The sequence below is a fragment of the Pezoporus flaviventris genome, unplaced genomic scaffold, assembly GCF_033815535.1.
Source record: "Pezoporus flaviventris isolate CSIRO_AGI_PZ_B2104156 unplaced genomic scaffold, CSIRO_AGI_Pfla_v1 ptg000031l, whole genome shotgun sequence".
In the NCBI taxonomy this organism is placed as follows: Eukaryota; Metazoa; Chordata; class Aves; order Psittaciformes; family Psittacidae; genus Pezoporus; species Pezoporus flaviventris.
The window spans coordinates 8,223,802-8,239,097 of NW_026892579.1; the positions used below are offsets into that span (position 1 = coordinate 8,223,802).

General features: G+C 44.7%; 1 protein-coding gene across 3 annotated transcripts in view; it reads right to left on the reverse strand.

The window, feature by feature from the left end:
* Positions 1-403: 403 nt before the first annotated feature.
* FOXO3 (forkhead box O3) overlaps positions 404-15,296 on the reverse strand; it is a 93,787-nt gene continuing 78,894 nt past the window's right edge. For 2 of the 3 annotated variants that reach the window (XM_061460151.1, XM_061460152.1), the window contains exon 3: positions 404-4,564. The gene's annotated coding sequence lies outside the window, so the exon portion shown is untranslated. The other variant, XM_061460150.1, reaches the window with a different exon arrangement.

Below are 15,296 nucleotides of genomic sequence, written 5' to 3' on the forward strand. Positions count from 1 at the left end.
CAAGTACTCCAGGCGTTTTTCAAAGACAGCTTGAAGCCCAGCCAAGCCCGCAGGGGGGTGTAACGATGTGCAGTTGGGACAGTTGTCTCCCGGGACGGGCAAGCCAGGCTGCAGCTGCGGGGTGCAGCCGCCACCCCAGGGGACAACAATCCTGACCCCAAAATGAAGTGAACTTCGTGACGTTTAGCAGCAGTAAATGATCCCATTAGGGGTTATCTGACCACCAAAACTATGCTGGCTTGGCTGAAGTGCATTTACAGACTCAAGCAGATGCAGTATCAAGCCCCCTCCCCAGCCCAACCCCCCCTACCAGCCGGTTTCACCCATTTGGAAATCACCGCTTCTCCAGGGCCTGCGTTCAGATCTCTGTCCGTGACACAGCAAAACAGAGCGAAGGCAAATGTGCAATGTAGAGATCCATTATGCTTTATTTACATGCGTCACCATCTCTTTTACAAACTAGATTACAATTTAAAATGGAATACACAAGGCAATATCTACTAACACCAAGTGGAGTAAGCACTGCATCTCTACTTCGCTCGGAAAGGGGCAGGTTTTGCTCCAAAACAAACTTCCTTCCAACCTCTGTGTAGTAAGGTAGTATATTCCTCCAGGGCAGCATCTTTTTTTCTTTTTCTTAAAATATAAAATCCTCAGTAAGACTGCAACGTGAGAGTGTCTGCTTTCAAATGAAAGTACAAGATAGCCCAAATGAAAAGTATAAACTGTTCAGCTCTTCGGTATGTAACGACGGCCATGCGCGATAAGGCTGTGGATTTAATATTCTTCCAATTTACATGGCTTGAAACAAAAACAGATAAAACAGTTCTACAGATACTGTATACATATTTTTTTCCAATCATGCAACTTTTTTTTCCTTAAAAAAAGTTAAACATGTGAAGCCAAATGTACAATCCATTTTTTCCAGCCCATAGTAACGAAATGTATCTGGTCCCCCTTCGCATGTGTTGGCAATTCCAAAGGTATGTCGTGTACTGGAAACGCTTACAGGACACCAATTGCCAAGCAATGACATCATTTTAGAGAAATACATGACCTAAAAAAGAACTTTTTGAAGCGGTGGCACAAAAATGTCCGGAGTTAAGCAGTGGTCAACTATCCCACTATTGTCAAGATAACATTTTTTTACAAAATCATTGTATCAAGTCCCAAACCTGTGACTAGGAACTGCATAAACGTCACCTTTTTAGACCTTTTTTTATACTAAGTGTTTAAACAGTGACTATGTCTTTGTTCTGCACCTTTATCTGCTTTACACAGTTTCAGAAGGAAAACTTAGCATAAACATGTTCAAAGACTCAAAGGCCAAATTTTCAAAAGGTAGGCTCCCAGAATTAGCCATTCAAGTCTGTATTTTGACACCTAAGTAAGCGGCCCTTTGAATTCAGTGAGATTTATCTAGCACCACTGGAAGGGAGGGTGTTGCTGGGCACCTCAGCGGGTGTAGAGGGTGGTGACCTTCCTCTGGGCCTGAGGGGACCTGGCACCTCTCCCTCCTTCAAGAAGCAACGAGGGCAGAGCCGCTCACCCGCTGCAACCATGCTGGAGTCCCTGACATTGGGTGCCTGACTCCAGGCATTCCTGCTTGAAGATTTTGGCCCCAAAGATGGGCAACGGAAACCAAACCAAAGAGGTTGGCCAAATCCACTCATCTTCAATGAGCGCCAGCATGTTCTCCAAAGCAGGGGCCCAAATGGTCCCAGCCCTGCCAGCGGAAATGCTGCCCTTGACACTGCTGGGAGGCAGGTTAAGCCTTTGGGACGCTAATGCTTTCCTTGTTTATTTATTTATTATTCATTGCCTGCCATTGATAGGCTGTCTCTAAATCAAGGGAGTTTTCTCCATTTCCTAAATAGAGCAGACCATCATTTTCTCTCTCATTTCTGCCAGCAAAATGTAGCTCTGTTGAACTCCATGGGACTAGCCTCCCATAGCAGAGCAAAAGTTGCTCTCATCTGGTTTAAGCTAATGGTCCTTCCCTTGTCTTTGACAAGAACTGCATCTATACCAAGAGAAAAAAATGAAAGGATGGATTTTGGTCACCTTGGCCATATCACCAAGTCAGGCCTTACTGGTGCTGTCAGCGACCTGGCCAGTGGTGTTCAGGCAGGCACCCAGATCTCACCAAAGGCTCACCTGTGAAGGGGCCAAATGCTGTGTCCCAGCACAGGGAGCCACAGTGTGAGCTCTGGTGGCAGCCAAAAACATGAGGCATGGGAACAAGCTCAGCTGCAGGGCAGCAGCCACAAGAACCTCAGGGGAAGCAGCACCAGAGGGAAGTCCTTCAGTGTACAGTCATGTTTTGGGTTGTACTGGGAAGATGAGAGCTAATGCTACACATCAGAGGAGGCTGCTGATAAAGCTCTTGACCAGTTTTGGTAGAAGGTGCCTGGACTCCGATGAGCAACGCAACCTCTAGCCTAGGTGGCTGCTGTACAACATGAGCATCCTGGGCAGCTGGCTGCTGATCGAGATGGGCAATGAGCATCACCTAACTCCAATAAACACAATAAACTAGTCCCCACGCTGACAAATAGACCACCTCCGTGTGAAAAGAAAAAGACATTTGTATAAAAGGCAAACGATAAACCCTTGGCTGCTTGGAAGAGTTGATATGCTACAGGGCTACGATTACCACAACTGCACAAATTCTACACAGTCATAACTGCAGGGAGAAACCAGGAGGTGCATCTTTACAGCGTGGGGGCTACGATACAAAACCAAAACTTCCATCACACTAGGAGCTGTTGTTTCACCAATATCACCTTGGGGACCTGGAACGTAAGGAGCAAGGAAAGGCCCACGAATGCTTGTGTGTGTGTGTGTGTGTGCGCGCGCGCGCACGTGTGACTGTGCATGTGTGGTGTCAGTGGCGAGAGGGAGTCACTCCACATTGCATGGGACATGGGCCAGTGGGAACTCATGCACTGAGACTTTGGGTTAAAATGCTAGTTTGTTTTCCTAACATCCATGCATAATGATCCATTTCTGTACATAATAAAATATATTTATATATTTATACGCATAATGCTTTTATGCAAACAAAAAAAACTTCATATATCGCTTTGGAGAATTAGGTATACACTGTCCTATTCAGAACCTCTTCATACTGAGTTCCTATGTACCATTGGTGTTTTCCCCTCTTTGTATCCCTCCCCCCCCAAGATGCTAATGAAAAGTAATCAAACTTTCCAGATTATAGAGAGGATCTATACAGCACCATACCTTTTATTCATTATTATTATTATTAATTATTATTCATTTTACAAAAGAAAATCTTAGAAGCAAAATATATAAAACTGCCTTGTCTTTCAGTGTCATTTATCCTGTTACAATCTATGCTCACAAGAAAAGCCATTTGTATGATACTGTCACCTTGTCATTCCTTCTCCTGCTTCTCCTGCCATAACAGATTATACGTAGTAAGAAGGAAAAAATAATCAAGGATATGTCCAAAACAAACAAACAAAAGGATCACTGATGTAGTAATACACCCTGCGACAACCTGTGCCTCAACTCCTGGCATTGCCACTGCAAGTCCCCTGCTGATGCCCAGCCTCTAACCTTAGCTTTTCTGCAAAGTGGCATTATTTCTTTTCATTTTTGCTTTTCCAAGCACATCTTTAGATGTGGCTATGTTCAATTTGTCTGGCAGCTCAGCTTATAACTCCTTACCAGCCTGCTGCAGCAGCAGGGGCAGCCTTGCTAACTTAAGGCGGGAGAGGAGCCTGTTCCGTCAGGCTTTGCCTCCATGCATGTGCAGACAACAGCACCCGCTGTCAGTCCATCCTCACAGGCCAAGAGGCAAACTTGCTGGCTTCCCTGGTTTTGCGATCAACCCTGGTTTGACACTTAACAGAAAACAGGGGTGTACCATCAAACTTAAGGGAAGAATAAGAAAGAAACAAACCAACCAATCCAACAAACAAACAGACCACACACATCACCTCTCTCTGGAATTCAGCCGGTTGATGGGTAATAACAAATGCTGTATATTCAGAAACCCCTGACGTCTGAACAATATTTCCTTGCTTGTGCACAGTACTTCAGATTCCCCAGGGAGAGAAAGCAAAAATGGTCAAAAATCTAAAGGAAATCAAACTGGAGTTTGCGGAGAGGAGGGTGGGCAGAAAGGAAAACCTCCAAAAAGAAAAGCCAACTTAAAACATCCCATAAACCATTAATATATTGAAACACCACATACTCATTGATAAGTAACTACTGTAAAGGCTACACAGTGTGTTCTCAACAGGATGGTGCTGAACATTGTCTCCACAGCAGGTGCTTGGCCATCCCAGAAAAGGAAGATTTTGCATACTTCAGAATTAGTTCAAATCTCAAAAAAAAAAAGAAAAAAAAAAAAGAGAAAAGAAAAGAAAAAAGAGGATCTTCACTCCGATAAGGGGCTGTTAACAGTCTGCTTCATTAGGAAAATAATGCAGGGTTCACAAAGGTCGTAAGCTGTAAACAGTATCACTGTCCACTTGCTGACAGCAGATTTGGCAAAGGGTTCTCTTTCTACATCTTGTGTCAGTTTGAGGGCCTAGAGAGGAAGAAGAAAACAGAAAAGACAAGTGAGACTGTTGCATGTAGGAACAAAAACACAGAACAAAAAGGTCAACCAGGCAAACCTCCAAACCCAACACTGACAAGTGATTTTGATCTGTTTGCACCCAGCAGCTTCAAACTTATAGCAAGGAGTGAGTTGCACTGTGATCCCGCCTGAAGATGCTTCTCCCTCACCAGGGCTTGAGTGTGCTACTTTGCTGGCTTAGATGCTCCCAAGCAGAAAAGGAAAACCCTTTCTCCAGATCACCTGTTCACAGCATAACCAAAAGGCTGGACAAATCCTCTGACAAGTGTTTGACATCAACCACCATGCTTGAAGAACAGCTGACGGAGGCTGCTCAAGAGAAGCAGTGAGGAGCCATGGATTTCAGTTGGACCTTTGGAGTTTTCCATTTTCCTGCTCATATGACACACCATCAACAGACAGGGTTGACCCAGCTTTATAAACAGGGGTAGTGTCCAGCTTGTTCTGTAGCCACGAAACTTCAAGGCAGAGGGAAAGACACCTTGGATGCAGCATGGAGACGACTAAAAAGCAAGATGGTAGGTAGGTAAAACACTGAAAACAATCATTTCAACTAAGGGAGCCAAAGGGACAGGTTTTTAAAGGTACTCAGGGCCCTAGAGATGAACGCAGGTGCCAAGTAGGGTTTTGGAACGTACACACATTTAAACATTCACACAAAATCCTTTCACATCTTTAGCAGCTACTCGTGGTAGCCATCTGCTCTGCTGGGCATGTAACTTTTGCTTCTGAAATGGCTTCTGAAAGCCATTGGTGTGGGCTTAGTCCCCACACCCCCTACAACTCGTTGAGGATTTTCTCCAAGGTGAATGATTGGTGACTTTTTTACACAGTGCAAGCACAAATGGAGACTTGCTGAAACCAAAAAGCCATCTGAGTTGATTACAGGAATGTCTTTATTCTCAAAGATCCTGGTATCAGGCACACTCATGAAAAATGGTGGATTTAGCATAACTGCTGGATTAATCAGGAACAGCACCTCCTGCAATGCAGATCACTTAAAGGCTGTCACGAGACGACTATCACTGTCTCTCTCCATTCTAAGGTGCCCGGCATGGATACTATGATAACATTTTAGTAAAATGACCTATTCTGATAATGCTAAATGATTGACGGAAATTTAATCATTTTGTCTCATGGTTATTAGAGCAACAGCATGACAGCTGCTCCCTGTGCCATCAGGGAAGAACTTCATTCAGCAGAGCTTAGGAAGCAGACAGATTGCATGTTTCACCCAAACAAAATTTGGCTTTAGCCTTAATTATGGGGAAGGGTTTGGGGTAGACTGTTTTGTGAGTAAAGGGATTTCCGCCTGGATCAACATATTGATTTCTTCATTTTCAAAGGGCAAATTAACGCTAGCCGTTCGTTAATGTGACTGCCTGGCAACCACTCCATTTGGTGCGTCCTGATGGCCGTAACAAGGTCAGCAGAAGATATCCACCCAGACAGGCCTGGTAGCCCCCAGTAAAACCTGGTTAGCAGCTTGTATGCCGCTCAAATGAGTGCATGCCCTTTTCTCTTCTTCTCCTTAAAGTCTTAGCACCAGGGGGCTGGAAGCGGGCAACTTCCCAAAGCACACCCTCATCTGAAGGAAGGCAAGGCTCACTTCCTGCATGCAGCAGCCCAGAAAGCTGGCTTGCTCTCAGGCAGCCACTAGTTTTGCTGAGAACAGGTTTAGCTTCAGCTCATGTGAGGAGTCCTGCTGACTTTGAATGGAGCCATTAACTGAAAGTAAATGAGTACAGAAACTCCAGAGAAAGTACCAAAGTGCTACTAGAGTAGAGCTCGATGTTTAAATTAAAAATTCATGGAAAATGTAATACGAACCAAAGTGATAAGAGAAAAAGCTGGAGGACAGATGATGATGGGCACCATTTGTGGAAGTGGCATTGCCCTGTATATTTTCCTGAGGACACCCATCCTGCAGACAGTGCCAACGTTCACACAGCTGAGGTGAAATTTGTTTAGCAGAACTAAACCCAACTTCAATTTCACAGTTCTGTTTACAGGGACTTTGCAAATGGATTAAAAAATGAAAAGAAGGAGATCAAAGTCTCAATCTGCCTGCCTTCAAATTACCCCATTAAAGTCCACAATAGACTCACAAACTCTCGCTTTCCGTTCTCTCCACAAAAAGCCTCTGCTAACCCTGAGCTAGTGGCCTGCTGCTTCATAGCCATGAAAACTGTATCAGGCAGGGAAGCAACAACTCCAGCTACATCTCCATTTATCAGCGGTCCTCAAGCACAACTCCCCAGTGGTCCTCTCTCCCTGTCCCAAAATATCTCCAGCTGCATCCTGAGCCACCATGAGGTTTTTTCACATTCCTGACAGCCATAGGGAAAAGCTCATCCTCCGGAGTGTCTCCCTGAATTTGCAGAGGCAGATGAGTAAGCCAGGACAATGCTGTCCTCTAAGGGCAACACACTGCTCTTCACGCAAAGTACTCCAGTCCCTACTTGATCCTTTTTCTTGGTCTTTACTATTGCGTACTGTTTTGGGGGATAAGAGCAGCAGAGGTATAAGCACAGGGAGCGATGAAAAAAACCCAATCAACAGAACAGAGGGCAAGGAAGGGTACAATAAAGGTGAAGTCTAGCCTGCTCAGTAGGTTAGAGCAGCGTTTGCCAACTTGCCACCGCAAAGGTGTAGAGCCCCCACCTACATGTGGCATGGTTTCTTGTTTCTCAGGCTGCCCAAAAAAGGGCACTACTGGAAAATATCTGCCTGTACTTCTTAAGCCACACCTTGGAAAATTCAGTTTTCCCTTGAAAAGCTCCTCTGCCAAACCTGAAGCCCAGCTTCAATCATCAGGGAGTAGAAAGGAAGGAGGAATTTATACTTTCTTAGAGACTTCCTTTTCTCAAGACTTTGCTCTGAAGATAGTGAAGGCTTTTTTCTAGAGTGCAGCCTTCACAAATGCATTGATTTCTGGGTTCTGTTGCACACACACGGACACACACGCTGGCTGTTTTGACCTCCTCGGTATATAAGACTGATCTGCTGGACACTAGAAAAACCCATAATACCATACCAAGCTACAGCTTATGCAAACATATATGCATATGATTGGTGAAAATAATCACTTTAAAACACAAACAGAAAAAGCATTTAGTTAGAGGTGAGGATGAACTACTGCTTTCTCATGTCCCACAGATGTTTTGAATCACAGATGCTGTTTATCTTATTTGGTGGAAGAGTGCCATACAAAAAGCAAGTATTTCTGTATTTTCTGTTTCTTCAGCTTGCAAGCAACTATGTGGGAGATAAAATGCCCCTTCTGTCTTTTTCTCTGCTTTCCCATCCTCTACTGTACTACTGACCAGTTACAAATGCTGCTCTTGGTTTACTCTATGGCCAAGCCGTTGGCTGTGATTTCTCTCCAGCAGCAACATTTCCTCATCTCGGTCTCCAATCATTCGACCACTTAACTGGATAGCTGTCTTCCAAGCCCCATGCCAGCTCATGCACCATCAGACCAGCTCTGAAGGATCACCTTCCATGTGTTGCTTTCTCCTTTTGATTCCCAATGGTGCCAATTATGCAACAATTGCAGAATCTAAAGTGGAAATTTCTTCGGAATAGAAAGGTGATGCATCGATGCTCCCCAGAGTGAGGCACAGATAATGTGCACTGGCAGCAAGTTTATCAGTAAGCTAAAATAACAATCAGCACATACAGTTTTCTGTTAAAGAAAAGTTACGTGCTCCTTTATGTAACTATGGTATAAGAAGCCACGCTACTAACACACAACTCCTCTGTACAGCAGCCTACCAAGGACATGCTGATTTGACTGGAAGGCTTCCTGTTCAGTGGACTGCCTCTTGAAAAGTATCACCACTTGGAGGTCTGTAAAACAAGCGTTTTTCTTGGGTACCACTCTGCAACAACTCCCCAGGCAGAGGAAATCCCAGTAACTGCTTTTACTGTCCAGAGACTTTGGAAGCAAACATTTGGGAGTAAACTTGCATCCTTTAGTGACAGATGTGTATTCATCTTGGTGCCTCTGCCCCTTCATTTGTCATTGCCACCAGCAATGCAGTTTCTACTCAAAAACGGGGGTAGGCTCAAAAAGCAAGACTTGATTATGTGGGGTTACAAGTTAATATTCAGCCTGAGGTTTCCCAGCTAAAGACTGAAGAATACGCAGTATTTATTTAGAAACATGTAGGGAAGACAACTACTGTGGCTAATCACTCCATACTGCCAAACTGCAGCAACAGATATTTTGTTCAAGCAGAATAAAAATTAGGAACTCCGATGCCATGGCAGATGGGCCAGTGACACCACATGGGCTTCGTGTATGATGCACTAGGACGGATCTGTGCTGAGAGACAACACTGAGGTGATGGTGAGAAGCCCAAAGGGGAAAAAAGAGCTGGCAACTTAATGTGTTTTCATGAACTTTCAGGCATGTTGCAACTTCACTTTTTCTAAGTTCTCACAAAAATAGATCCTTTCTTAGCTCAGAACTGGGGACAAAGAGTGAGGGAGAAGGATGGAAAGAGGAAGAATGCTGGCACAGAACTAAAAATTATGGGAGCTAGAAAGTTGCTGTGCTGGTACTTGTGCATGCACATAAAGCACAAAAGTGTCTCTTTTCCTGCTGCTGTTCTTCCACTCAAACAAACATTGCAAACCACAGCAGACAATCAAGTATTTTGGCAGTAAATGTAACTAAAGACAGGAGATTATTCTCTCACTCTGTAGCAGCTCCCTCAGACAAAAGGCTTGCCCAGAACTGTAGTGAGGTGCCACAACTACAGATATGTGTGATATCCCACTTGTCTACAGAATCACAGAAAAGTCCGGGCTGGAAGGGACTCGGCATCATCTGAAGGCAGAGCCTTAGGTTAGGTTATTCAGGCCCCTGTCAAGTCAAGTCTGGAATATTCCCAGCAAGGGAGCATTCACCACTCCTCTGGGCAGCTCATTTTACTGTCAGTGGTGGGTAAGGTCCCTTTTACCCACTGCACATATGAAAAGGAGACACCCAGAAAGTGGTCCATCCATGCTCACACACTTGAAAGGAAAAGCAGATTGAGGCTCCCTAATGTATCAGGGCCAACCAGGATACTAAACAACTAGATTCATAGGAAATTCTGCACTGCCTTGCAAGAGGAGCAGGCACATGCAGACTCCACTGTATGTCACTTTGTTGTTGTCCATACAAGAAGACCATATGCTGACAGAACTGGTTTTACACCCATAGATATGCCAGTGTGCAGTTATGCTGGCTTCCCAGCACAAGCACTGCTGATAACTAATTGCATCACGTCTACCTGGGTTCAATCCTCTGCTCTGGCCAACAGAGGCTAGATACAGAACAGCATCTCTCCACAAGGTCTCCAGTCTTCTTACTCGACAGCCTTATTGTAAATTTTATCCCCTGCCTTTTGTTCATGGGCCTGAGGAGTGGGGTGGAAATCCTGCCAGTTATGGGTGACGCTGCCATTGACAGACGTCAGCCTGGGTACCCAACACAGCACCTCGTAGGCAGAATGCTGCAGGACTAGAGGAAAAAGGCCAAAAATGCTTGCAAAACACAACTTCTGCTAGGGGTAAGGCACATGGGCTTGAAAAATAGTGCCTTCTTTAGGCACTCCGAGGCACAAGGAAGGAGACCTCTACTGTGGATCAGAAAAGGATGGATAACTACTGCGCCTGTGCCAAGATGAGACAAATATTTTTCTTCTGAATCTGAAGAATAAGAGCCGCTTCTACAGTAAAAGGTACCAGCATGTCTGGAAACATCCTGAATTATGGGCTTACAGTGCTATGGAAACGTGCTACGCACTCTTTAGTCTGAATGTCCTCACAGAGAGTTTCTTTTTCTCTGCCAGGTACCAAGTCTATTTTAAAAATTTAAAACATCCTCCCTGCTATGAAGTGTTCTCACTTTCCTCTGCAGCAAGCTGAAAATGACATGACAATAATGCTCACACAGGTCATACAAAATGACTTCCACCATGTTGATATAAGGCAGGACATCCTCTATTAGGACTTACAAGTGGTAGAAAATGCAAGGGAGGGAAGGTCCTTCCTCAAACCCAGATTTTCTCTACATTTGTATGAAATAAATTACCTATGAAAGCCAGCAGAAGCAGATAGTACAAGGGAAAAACAACAGGCAAGATATTCAGCTCAGCTGTAGAAGTGCATAAATGCAACGGCATAGTCTGGGAAAAGTGGCTTTTTTCCTGGAGTAAAGGCAGACAACCATGGCTACACAGCAGCCTCCTTTAGCTGAGCTGCATGTCCACCCGATTACTGGTCAGCAGATGTCTGCTCCACCAGGCTCCAACAACTGCCACCCTATGCAGTAATCTGAGTGGAAAAGCTGATTAAATATCCCCCATAGACTGGACAGCAGTAGTGTTCCCACTACCCAGCTGCAGGTACCTGATTTAATGATGACAGTGTCCCAGCCCACCGTGTGGCATTCCATCAGGGACAGTGCTGACGGGAGCATCCTGCTTGACACTCCACCGGCAGCACCAGGAGCCCAGAGTGGCATTGAATGAGCATCCTTCCTTCATCCTTCCTCCCCAGGCCAGGAGAGAAAGACTATTTATGTATGGTACTACTCAAATATGTGCACTCCTGCTGCCTACACTATACCTGTGCTCTTTGCCTGTCATCATCACAAGACTTAAATCTCACCAGCTGTCAGTTCATCACCTCGGCTGAGTGCTGAATTGTTATGAAGAAAGATCTCAACCTCAGCTGCATGACGCTATGTGTCTAAAAAGGATCTCCTATTACGCACTTCTTCAAGAAAATGTTTTTAGGGGGGCCATTTAAAGTCTGGCTCACAAGAAGAAAAGAAAAATGAAAAACCACCTGTAACCAGCCCAGCTATCAGGCAACAGCATGTCTGGGGACCGACACTGATCTGCAGCTCTAAACAATCATTATGGCTCATTCACATGAGAAAGATGGTTTGTGAAGACTCATTCTGTAATAAAACCTGTGTGCTGCTGATCCAGGGAGGAAAGCACTGGGGAGACCAGTTGATGTGGGCTGTTCTAAAAATATCAGTTTGTGCTGTCATCTGGTGAGAGTATGTCATCCTGTAATCTTGGCATCTGCAGGGACAGCAAGTTTCTGCCTAATTATTGCTGCTGAATCACATGACAAAGCATGAGGTACTAAAAAATATATCTATATAAAACACCACTAGAAGAACACCCAAACCACAAGATCAGACTGCTGTCCTGGCTCCAGCTGCTGTACATTCACAACACAAGCCTGCAGAGGCAATCTGGTTTTTACAGACTTTTCCCCAGGTTAATAAAACCCCAACACATAAACCCAGATTTAAAAAGCCACCAAATCCAAAAAGCCCTACTCCCAGAAGGAATAAGCAATTAACTGTGTGTGTGTGTCAGCTCCTGCTGCCTTCACACAGCAAAAGCCACAGCATCCCTGTAAATCTAGGACTCACCCCTGTGAGCATAGGGCTTCCAGAGGCACTGTGGCCAGTGGGACCGCACAGGGGGCAGCCCCAGCAGGGTTTGCCCAGCTTTCCCCTTTCTTCCTCTCCAGCAGCCACAAGCACAGAGTTTGCCCCAGTGCCACTGGTGCTTGGCCATGGAGTGAGGAGCCTGCCCCAAGCAGTTACTCCCAAGCAGGGAGTTAATAGGATCCCTGTTCCCAGTGAAATATGCTTTCCACACAGACATTTTCGTTCAAAGGCTAAACTTGGTGAGCGTGACATTCAGCTAGTCACAAAACCACCTTTCAAAATTTGGGCTGGCTGAAACAACAGTGAAATGTTAGAAGTGCACCACCTCCTTAACCGCTAACTTCTTAGAAGTGCAGCAGAAGAATTTGCTGCTCCTGAATTTCCTTCAGATATTTTAAAGACAGCCAAAACCGTCTTGGCTCTTTGTAAGAAACCTGCCAGGCATACACCTAAAACCTCACTGCTGAACATAAGTGAGGAGGAAGCTATGGTACCAAGGCAGTCAACATCCTAAGGAAGAGGTCCACTAATTCTAGTTTCCACACTTCAGCTTCCATAAGCAGAAAAGAAGATTTATGGTAAAGAACAAAAATCATCTTCCTCATGGCATATTGTCCAGAGCTCTCTCATTTGAAACACCACAGAAATGGAGATCTTTTACTACCTATTTCAACTTTCAAGATGGTGTTGTAGCGAACAGTCATCCTCAGACCTACCATATGTCTTTGGTATGAATTTCACTCAGAAACAGAATGAACACTAATTAATGAACTGGCAAGTAGTTCAAACTGATATGGAGTAATGAAATACTAACAGATCTTTTGTTACATTTCCTAGGATTTTGCTTTATGAGAGATGTTAATCATCAAATTGTGCAAACATTATATGACACTGCTATTAGTAGCTTGTGCACTCCATTGCTACAATAACAAGATGAAGGACCAAGATGATGCTAGGGGGAAATGAGTGACTTTAACTGACCTGTGAAGTGTTTTACTTGTAGTTTTCAAACAAGTCAATGTGGCTCCAGCACAGAGCCCAGAGGCAACCTCCTAAATGGCACATCAAAATCTCTCTCAGAACATGCACCTAGATGAGTTTTTCAGACAACGAAGTCTCAGGAAGTTACTGCCCTACTTGCCCTGAGCTATCCTCTACCTCCTGCCCAAGCCCTACCAACATCACTGCCTGCATGGCACTACTGTAAACTGGATCACTGAAACAATCCAGGTAAAAGCAACTTCTTCGATGGCTGATACCAGAGGAAATGTTGGCCGAAGCGGTAGTTGATCACCAGCTTCTGAACTTGAAGCAGTGAATGTCCTGAAAAATCTCCCGTAACAATCTCTTTGGGACTACTCTTCCTTGGGACTTGCTGGCTCAGAAGGACCACGGAGCAAAGTACAGAGCTGTGTGGGACTCCAGGCTAAGGAAGGACCCATTAATTTCAAAATAAAAGGTATTCTAGAGACAGGTGAGGAGATAGTGACATCTTTATTGATAAACAAGCTGAAGAAACAAGGTGATGATTATCTGAGTAGGTGTAGGGCATATCCAGTGCTCTTGGGAAGCAGGCAGAGATAGAGGAATAGAGGCCCAGCCAGTTTAAGAAGGGAAAATTACGGCTGAATGAATAAAGCAAAAGAAGAGCATACTGATTTTCTCCTTTCCTTCTTGTAAGAGAAAAAAAAAAAAAACAAAACCACAAGCCAAAACAAAACCACAAGCCAAACCCAAATTCATTTATATGCCTCAATGAGGAATTTCTGAAAGGCTGGGCATGAGCAGCCTCACATGCACAAGGGCAGCACACTGGGACAGGCAAGGCTCTCTCCAGGGACTGTGCACAGGCTTATGTGCAGCAAACATGCACAGCCATGAAACCCACAACTGTGGCGTTTTCTGCACAGGTTTCTTACTTCCCCTATGAATAATCTGCAGTTGATTTTCTTCCAAAGTAAATCCCCCTCTATACCTAGAGCATGTATAAACTAAATACCCATGGTCTTGCTTCTTTCTTTCCTTCCTGAAAACTGACTCCAAAGTTTCTCTTATTTTTCACAGCAAACACAGCACTCACTATTCCCAGGTATGCCAATAATCCATTGTAACTGCTTCTGCCTGCCTGCAAAACACACCTGGCTGCCCTTCTGAAACGGATTTAGCATGAGCAAGCACCAGGCTGTTCTGCTCAAAGTGTTCCCCAGTCTTCACGCCTGTAAAGATTCATTATGGAAGTCATAAACATTGCCAAAAGAAGACTTTAATTCAGGGGTTCCTATTGCTACAGCAAAGCAAAGAAGTAACTGAGAAAGCAATTCAGAATGATTGCACCTGATGTCACATGAGGAGCCCCTATCAAAATACAAGATGATCACAGGGAGACAAACTCTCAAACAGCTCTGCTTAACAGACAAGGAAGGGTGCTGATGAACCAGCTCAGCAGAAATCATCTGCACTTGCACCTGATACCAGAGGCACTCCACAGCAGCCAGTCCACTTATCAGAAAGAGTGAAAGAGGCTTCCACAGATGACTGGACAGTAATCCGCCGTGGAGAGCTGTCTCATTAATACATCTGTCCTTTGCAATGAGACTCTGCTCATACAGTTGTGTCAGCTCCTTTATTCAGAGGGAGCAGCCTAAAAAGATCACAGTGGATATGCTTTCTGTGAATGGCACAGGCTGGGGTAAAGAGGCAGCAGTGAACATGGGTGAGGAGGTGGTGTAGTGTGCCTTCTCTGCACAGCCCAGGCAGGTCTCCCAACACACCACTTCTGCCTATACACAGAAAACAAAGCTACAAAAGTGGGAGACTGCCCTATTTGCCTGTGCCAAGCAAAGATGTCAATAACATCTATTTTTTAGGCCCCATCTGTCAGACAGTACTGTTAGATGTCTCATAGTGATAAAGTTCCTACAGCCTTTTCTTTTACTTCATGTAAAAAGGGCTTTTAAATCCAAACAGCTCGTGCACGTGGAGGAAGACAGAACTGGTCAGCAAGTGCAACCTTCTGCAAATATTTCCTCCTGGTTCATGAGTCAATTATTTGAATTTTTTCCCCTTTCCTTAAGCTCTCCAGCACTGGAACTAAAGGAAAACCAGAATTCAGCTGTGGCCCTAGCCACAGGGCCACATACAGGACCCTGACATGCAGGGTCAGGGGGACATGGTGTCCTCTACAGCTCACCTCTGCAGCCTTTCTCCTGG